Genomic DNA, 9,006 nt, shown 5'->3' with positions numbered 1-9,006 from the left:
CATTCGACTACAGTTAGGTCAGTGTGATTCTTATTACAGTTTGGTAGAAAAGGAAACAGAGGGCCAGAGAGGATACCTGCTGGGACACTCACTTATATTTCATGGAACCCTTAAGTGAAATGGAAATTATTGCCTTTTTTAAATCTATGGTTCTCTGACATTATTCTTTGTCTCATTACTTCAAAAAGCTCTACTTTCTTATGTCCACTGCCAGTGAAATCAGTGAAACTAGCTCCATCAATAGGTTCCCTCCTTCTCCACAAACTCACTCACTGAAGTCTGGGAGGCGAACGTAACCCTCTCCAAGAAAACCTTTCTGAAGGTCACCACTGACCTGCTCATCACAGACCGTCATCCCAACACTTTTTGCCTCTCATCGGCCCCCTTCCTGTCCCTGCCCTTCTCCTCCACTGGCTCTTATTGGTTCCTGCGGACAGGCATTCATCCCACAAAGTTTAGCCCCGCAATGCTGATGGCAGCCACACAGCCGTGTGTGACCTCAGAGACGCCTAAAGCCCCAACCCCAAAATGTCCTGTGCACTGCCTTCCCATTTTCGTGTCAGCGCTGCTGTCTGTTCAGGTCGTCCCATCTGCTAGAGACATCCAAGCGTCACTCTGAGGCTTCCCTCCCCCTCTGTTCCTCCTCTTTTCCTCTCCTGCTTCTCATTTGTTAGTGTAGAGGAATATAGTTCTCGGGGCAAATGTTTAAACAAATTTGGGGGAAAATATATACAAATAGCCCACATCACTCCCCCTTCTTGTAGCCAGCAGTGTGGCTTGTCCCCGGGACTCAGGCCTGTTCCATTCTCTGGCAGGTGACGGGGGCAGACTCCACAGGAGAAATGTGGTGATTCTGCCACTCCTAACCACGCTGTGCTTCTCCTGTTCTCTCGGGATCGAGACTTACAGTCCTTTGGCCATGCTGGGGAAAGGGACCTGTGAGCACAAGATCGTAGGGTTTGTCAACTAAATAAACAACAGTACTGAAGGAAAGCATGAGGCGGGACACAGCTGTGGTCACTCGGGTGCACCTGCTGGGACTGAGCCACGTGGGGTGGCGGAGACAAGGAGACAGTATGTGTTCTCCCCGTGTTGGGTCCAGCACCTCATGCTCTGAGCAGAGGCTAGTAACTGCTGTCATCTAAAGAGTATCTACTGTCCTCATGATGAGTGACACAGAGATGGGAGGCAGCACCAACCTGCCCCCTTATTTTCACTTCCAGTTTCAGCATGGAGCTCGATATCTAATCTGGTTTCCTGGCGTTGCCTGCTCCTTAGACCTAGCGTGCCCAGTGGGAAAATTCAAGCACACAGAACAAAAACCAAGAGCCTGAAAAGAGTCCTTGCCTCCATTCTCTACCATTCTCATCCACTACCCTGCACTGCAATCTGAACGTGACCCACAAAGATAAGAGGGAGTGTCACTTTCCTTTTCTAAAACCTGCATTATAGCAAATCCTGTTCTCAGCAACACGAGGGTGCTACCCACCATCTTCACGGACGCAAACATCCCACCTTCGTTTTCCATCTCATGCCTGGGCACAGCTGCTTCTTGATGGTGTGCTTTCCTAACTAGAAGCTCCCGTTCACACTGTGCCCTCTGAACTGTATGCCCCTCTTTCCACTTTACCTCTATTGGAACTGTCAGCATTTATCCATGCGTTGTTTGTTTGTTTTTCAAGTAGCCTTTACATGGTCTATTCTGCACATCCCACAACGTGGCAGACCCTGGGCCCGCCCTTGGGGGGACTCCCGGGGAGAACCATCGCAACCCCACAACCTGTGCTAGGATGCACGCATGCGCGAAGAACGCGGAGGCTAACCAAAAACTGACTCCAAAAAACATACGACTATAAAACAAGATGTTCACAAATAGAGAGGCTTTCCTGATTCAGAGACCACGGGCAAGTTGAGGGTGGCAGGAATGGAGAGCCAAGCAGTGGCGAAAATGCTGTCAACGTTGTTTTATCTTGCTGCTGCCTCTCCCGCTCCAGCTACTCGGAAGCAAGGTTCTGGTGGAGGCTTGGAGCTCGTCCGTGAGGACTAGTTTTTACCAGCAGAGAAGGAGGCAGGTGACAGGGAACCAGGAGGTGCGACGGGGTTGGTCACCAAGTGCACAGAGTCCTCTGCGGTGTATGGAAAAGGGTGCCGCCAGGGGCTAGGGCAGCTGGGACCGAGAGATACTGCTACAATTTTTTTGTAAAGGTCCAATCCAAATATCACCTCTCATATTAAACTTTCCCTTCCAGAAGAAAAATGGCATTCTGCGCACCATTTCCATGGCAATGAGCTTCTGTCTGCTGTGATGTTCCCGCGGTTGGTCCGGCCCGGCATCAGTAGACTGGTGTGAGCCCTCCGTACCGGGGTAGAGGCCCCTGTGTCCCCACAGCCCACCCCCAGACAGCAGACGCCTGCTGAAAAAATGTGATCAGAGTTGTTCTAATGGCTTGTTGGGGAGAGGGGGGATATGTCTTTATGTATCTGCTAAAAATGCTAAAAGTGTCTTCATCATATTGCACTGTAACTTCTTTATCCTTTGTTTCTTCTTCTGGAATCTCTAGAAATGTGAAAATGCATCATTAATCATATCGAAGTCCTAAAATAAGTGTTGACCACAGCATTCTGCCCAAGCCAAGAAGGATTTTCAAAGTTAAAGTAATACTAAGGGGAAATTTCTCAAGCTGAAGAAAGGCTCCAACAATGTTAGCAATCACATTATATGTGTACACAGAGAATCCTTACCTTCCTTCTCCCTAAAAGCTAACCTTCGATGACCTGTGGTCTAACCCAAACAATCTGTCTAGAGTGTAATATTTTTAAGGTTCTCTGTCCTGAACAAATGGAGCACGTACAGGCTGGAGACAGCTACGTGGCCACTGGGAGATCATGCACAGGTGCGGCAGACCCCTGTCCTTACCGGTTACATAAGCCAGAGACCACTGGAACAACAAATCCCGGACAGCAAGCAAGGCCTGTGACCTGGAAAATGACCCTGACAGCTGCCAGGAGGGAGGCCAGACACCCCGAGGGCCTCCTTTCCGGAAGCGAGCACAGGGGTGGAGCACAGGGCTCTGGGGCCTCTCGTCTGCACGTGTCTTTATAAATCCATAAATCCACTTGTCAGGAGGATTCCAGTTGGCTCTTTGTCCAATACCAGAATTCTTTTTTTTTAATTTTTTAAAGATTTTATCTATTTGTGAGAGACACAGAGAGAGCATGAGCAAGGGGAGCGGCAGGCAGAGGGAGAAGCAGACTCCCCACGGAGCAGGGAGCCCGATGTGGGGCTCGATCCTAGGACCCTGGGATCATGACCTGAGCCGAAGGCAGATGCTTCACTGACTGAGCCACCTAGGTGCCCCTAAAAATCAGAATTTTGTTCGTGAAAATATAACCACTCACTGCCCAGCACACAGAAGGTGTCTTCTCCATCAACCTACTGTTTTTGGTGTAAATCTTTCTAGGCAAAGCCCCCCTGTCGTTTGGAAGGTAAAGTAGCATAATGTTCAATTTCATATTAGGAAAGGTTCATGAACGAAAGCACATGTAGCAAGGAAATGCTCCTCTCACTCTGGAATAAACAGATTTGAAAAACATAAAGCACATGGACTGTTATTCTTCAGGCATTAACTGTTTAACTGAACCCTTGTCTGCCTTCCTCTGAACAACACAAACATTCCTTAATTAACATTTTTGTCTCATTAAATAGTTTATCTGCTATCAGGGGGGCATGAGATATGCTGCGTGTAGTGTGTCAGCAAAGGAATGTTTTTACTGCCCTTTGTCTGGTTTTTCCATCTTCTTGGCTGCTGCCCTTTCATTTCCCGCACCAACCTTTTAAATATGTGCATTTTCCCAGGCTTCCCCAGAGCCTAGCTCCACTTCCCGTCGTTCTTCCTCTCCCAACCCCCACCCCCTGGACCATCTCCCATCTACGTGTATGGCTTCTAATGTCCTGTGTACCTTGTCCTCTCCAAATTTACATCCCTGTGGGCGCTGCCTGTCCAGCCTGGTGTCCCCTCTCACCCGCCCCCTGCCCCCCTCCCTGGGGGCCTGCTCCATGCTGCAGGAGGTGGAGATTCCTGCAGGAACTGTCTTCCCCACCCGATGTGCCTGTGCATCTTACTCCCCACACCAATGGTCCTATTGATTAACAGAATGATGCACCGCACAGCCTCTGAGCCCTTGGTTTTGCTGCAAATGCCATCATGCTCTCATTTCATCCTCACCAATACAAAGAAGTAGGTTCCATTCCCTTCTTACAAAGAAAATGAGGTTTGCAGATTCAAGTGGTTTTCCAAGGTCACACAATAATACAGGGAGCCAGGACAGCACCCGCCTCTGGGCTGGGCATGTGCACAGTCGGCCTTTACGCCCACCCCACAGAATCCAAACCAGGTGCTCCCCCCAGGAACGCCCTTCCTGGCCCCACTGGAAATGCCAGGGCCCCTTCTGTGGACTTCCATTTCAAATCGGGTTGTAAATTTCTGTCTGCCACCCCCTCACGCATCCGATCACATACAAATAAGAATACGCAGCCCTTGTCTTTGATTGTCAAGAATTAGTTAATTGTGCTGAATCTATCCTGGAAGGTTTTGCTATACATTTATTGTCAAAAGACTCGGATCTGGTGAATACATAAGGTGATGTGGTCAGGACAAAGGACTTCGAGCTGTTGCCAACGCTGCCCTCAGATGTGTGCTGTAGCTCATGCCAACCCTTGTCTTTGCACGGTTTTGTGTTATTATTACAAGGAAGCAAGTAAGACCAAAGGTGACTATTATGGAGCAAATCCAGGTGAGGCCAGGAATGTCAGTCACATACAGGGCTTTCAACACACACGTACACACACACACACACACACACAATGGATTCTCTTCCTCCACCCTGTCCTTGCCACTAACTGCAGGGGGGCTGGCATGCGGGACTATCAGGATTTTCCTTCCAAGGATGAGGAACCACCCACTATCGGATTTCTAGAAGGGCTAATTAGAAACTGCCAGCATCAGGGAGAATTTCAGAGCCTGTGAAGGGACAAGTGCACTGCCCCCATCCTGTGACCCTACCTTTCCCAAAGTTGCTAAGCACCTTCAGGGACTGTCACTTCCTTTCATGGAAGAACACCAGGCCTGATCAGAGGGGACAGCGTGACTTGTTCCTTTCCTGCCTTGAGAGTGTGTAATCGAACTAAACCAATTCACATGAAGATCAAATGACCATTCCAGACCTCACAGCCTTGCCAGCGCACCTGCATTAAAAATGCTACTTTTTGGGGAAGGCTGGATGGCTTTGTTGGTTAAGCGTCTGCCTTTGGCTCAGGTCATGGTCCCACGGTCCTGGGATTGAGTTCGGCATCGGGCTCCCTGCTCAGCGGGGAGTCTGCTTCTCCCTCTGCCTTTCATATCACTTGTGCTCTCTCTTGCTCTCTCAAATAAATAAAATCTTGAAAAATCCAAGGCACACTCACTTTGGGCCTAGTGGACAATACAAAAATATGTGGGTTATTTGGGAAAACGAAAGGATTCAAGGCTGACCAGATGGGCTGAGACTCACTCAGAGGGCCACTCTGCCCTCTGTCATGTCAGCAAGACATTGTTATGACAGCATTTTTAAATGAGCAGATTTATATGATATTTATCTTTTAGAAATATAATTCTAGCTATACTTTAGAGGAAGGATTGTAGGGAAGAAGATCTATATTCAGAATACATACATAAATAATATAAATAATATTATATTTATACATAATAATGCATACAGAATAATGTGTACAGAATACATAAATAATATAAATAGATATATAAATAGATATACCATTCTAATGTATGTGTCGAGCATGCACATGTCTATACACACATATGTGTATATATCTCACACTCGAACACATATATACACATCAAATTTTTAAAAACATATAAAATCATGCTTATGTTTATTTTCGGTTGTAAGACTACAAAATGATCTCACTTTTGGGCGCCTGGGTGGCTCAGTTGGTTAAGCGACTGCCTTCAGCTCAGGTCATGATCCTGGAGTCCCAGGATCGAGTCCCGCATCAGGCTCCCTGCTCAGCAGGAAGTCTGCTTCTCCCTCTGACCCTCTTCCCTCTCATGCTCTCTATCTCTCATTCTCTCTCTCTCAAATAAATACATAAAATCTTAAAAAAAACAAAACAAAATGATCTCACTTTTAAAATCATGTAAACTACTTTAATAAAGCAAAAAGGGGGATAATAAAATACAAAAATGATTAAAAAAAATCCCTATAGAATATGAACTATCTACCTGTTCGAACACCCTCCAGATGATGAGACACTGCCTGTAATTTGGGCAGTTTACTCTAGATTTACTATAGAAAGAATAAATTGGACTTGTGAGCTATATAAATTGCTATAAACCTAACAGAGGAAAATACAGCAATATTTATCAAGATTCTTTAAAAGGCTAAGCATTCTATTTTATATTCCCCTTCCTAAAATTTATCACAGGCCGTTAAACAGACTTGGGTCAAAGCTGTGTCATCAACTATGTTAACAACAGTATTATTTATAGTATTTAAAAACCAAAAGTAAACTTAATGTTCCACAACAGGGGACGAGTAAAATACTTCATGGCAAAATCACATCACAGAATATTATATAGACATTAAAATTATTTCTTACAATATGTGAGGATCTAACCATAAACTGTCAAGTGAAAAAATAAAAAACAATATGAAATTATCAAAATATTGCTTAAAAGGCTTTTTAATCATGTGACTCACCTACTGTTTCTTTTTAAAGATTTATTTATTTATTTGTAAGATAGAGAGAAAGAGAGAGCGCAAGCAGGGGAAGCGGCAGGCAGAAGGAGAAGCAGGCTCCCTGCTGAGCAGGGACTGCCCCCCCCACCCCCGCCTGATGCGGGACTCAATCCCAGACCCCAGGATCATGACCTGAGCTGAAGGAAGATGCTTCACCCACTGAGCCACCCAGGAGCCCCTCACCTACTCCTGTTAATCATGTTCAGTCACCCCAAGTCTGTGATTACAGGGTAAAGGATTAAAATGTGAAATCTAAGATAATGAAAGCAGAAACCATCAAGCAAACAAAACAAAATAGTAGACACGTTTGCTCCAGATGCCTTAAGAAAGTTTGAACTGAACTTTCTAGAACACTTCCCGTGTGTGGGTTCAGAGTGAACTCTTATTTCGTGACCTTTCATGTGTGTTTCTGCCACAGTAAATTGTGAAAAATGCCCATACACAGCCGTGGCCTACTTTCTCAGTGGAATCATAACTTTTTGAATTTCTTACTAACCAGGCCATGAACAATTACAGAAACCACAAAGTCCATTTTGTGTGTGTGTGTCAAAATGAAAAATAATCCTGGCTAGACTATTTTTGAAGCCGGTGACCTTTGAAGCACTTACAGAGCTGTAGGGCTTACACATTCAGCTTGTGCTTTAAACAGCTTTCTCCTCCCCCAAGGAACCTGATACACTGGAGGACGTTTCTGACGCGGGGGGATTAATTGTGCGCCAGCATGTCGCTGCTGGGAAGGTGGGGAGGTGCGGAATGCGGGGGACAGATGGGGCATATGGGCAGCCAATCTCCAGGTCTCAACTGCAAAAAACATTCTAGAATGCCCCATTCACTTTGTCTAAATGTTCCCACAGCAGGATGCCCGGGTGGCTCAGTCAGTTAAGCGTCTGCCTTCAGCTCAGGTCATGATCTCAGGGTCCTGGGATCCAGTCCCACGTGGGGCTCCCTGCTTAGCGGGGAGTCTGCTTCTCCCTCTGCCTCTGCTGTTTCACCTACTTGTGCTGTTACCTCTCTCTCTCTCTGTCAAATAAATAAATACAATCTTTAAAAATAAATAAATAAATGTTCCCACAGCTCCTGAATGGAGGCAGGGAGATTTCCTACCTGGTCGTGGGGGCAACACCAAGTCTCACTCGGTGACTTCAAGCAGGTCACCAAACCCTCTGAATGTCCGTTTCATCTGTTGTACCTCACAAGGCAAGCCAAAAGCATTTGGCAAAGCATTGGGAGTTTGATACGTATTTTGTTCTTCTTTCAGGGAAGAACTTAAGGCAGCTTAAATGATGATTTATCTGACTTTCATCTCTGGCCTGCACATTTTATATATTCTGGAATCGCTTAGCTTCCTAGAGATTTTTTTTTTTATTTCAAAGTGATATTTTATTAGATCAAGAATTTAATATTTCATTTTTCACAAGCTTGTCATTCTTTTCACATAAATTTACAGCAAAAAAAGACCCCTGTTTCAGATTGTTTTATTTAGTAACTGTAGTTATCATTAGCTACAAATGATGCAAGCATAGGACTCAGGGTGTTTTCTTCTCTATTAATCACCCCTTCGGTATACCTAGTGCTTAGCATACAATGATTGCTCACAGAATATTTGATGAAGGAAAGACTATCTGTGCTCTGCTAAACGACAGCAGAACCTGGGAGTGGGTGAGAAGGGGGTACTCACTGTGCAGGTGATTTCACACTTACCTCACCTATTGTGCAGGTGAAGCCTGATTAGAATGATGGTAATCACCACAGACTGCATCCCCTGGCAGCCAAGAACCTGTCTGAGCAGAGGGGGAGAGCGCCACGCAGGGCCCCACGCCCTGACGGATGCATGCCCCAGCCTCAGGGCCTCTGTAGAGCCTCTTGCAGATCCCCCCCTGCCCACGCCAGAGCCCCATCATCACATGCTTCTGTGCCTTCAGCTGTCCTGCTTTTACCTGGTTTCTGTCACCTGGCCTCTGTGGGTTTTTATAGCACTGACCAATCTACCTCTCAAAGACGTTCACAGTGAAGCTGCACGCAGCTCACTGTTAGTGGACTTCACAGGGCACCTGAGTTTAATTAAGAATTCGAGTTCTTAAGCAAAGCCTCCAGGCTCTGCGCTGGGGCATATTTGAGTCTAGCGATTCCCCCACTTGGATGGACATAGTACCTCTGAAAGCGGTTCCCCAGTGCCTATGGGGGATGGTGATGGCAGGAGGTCCTTGCGAG

This window comes from Eumetopias jubatus, unplaced genomic scaffold (assembly GCF_037043125.1).
Source record: "Eumetopias jubatus isolate StellerSeaLion01/CBP00866 unplaced genomic scaffold, mEumJub1_p1.0 scaffold_12, whole genome shotgun sequence".
Lineage (NCBI taxonomy): Eukaryota > Metazoa > Chordata > Mammalia > Carnivora > Otariidae > Eumetopias > Eumetopias jubatus.
This window is presented reverse-complemented; position numbering follows the sequence as displayed.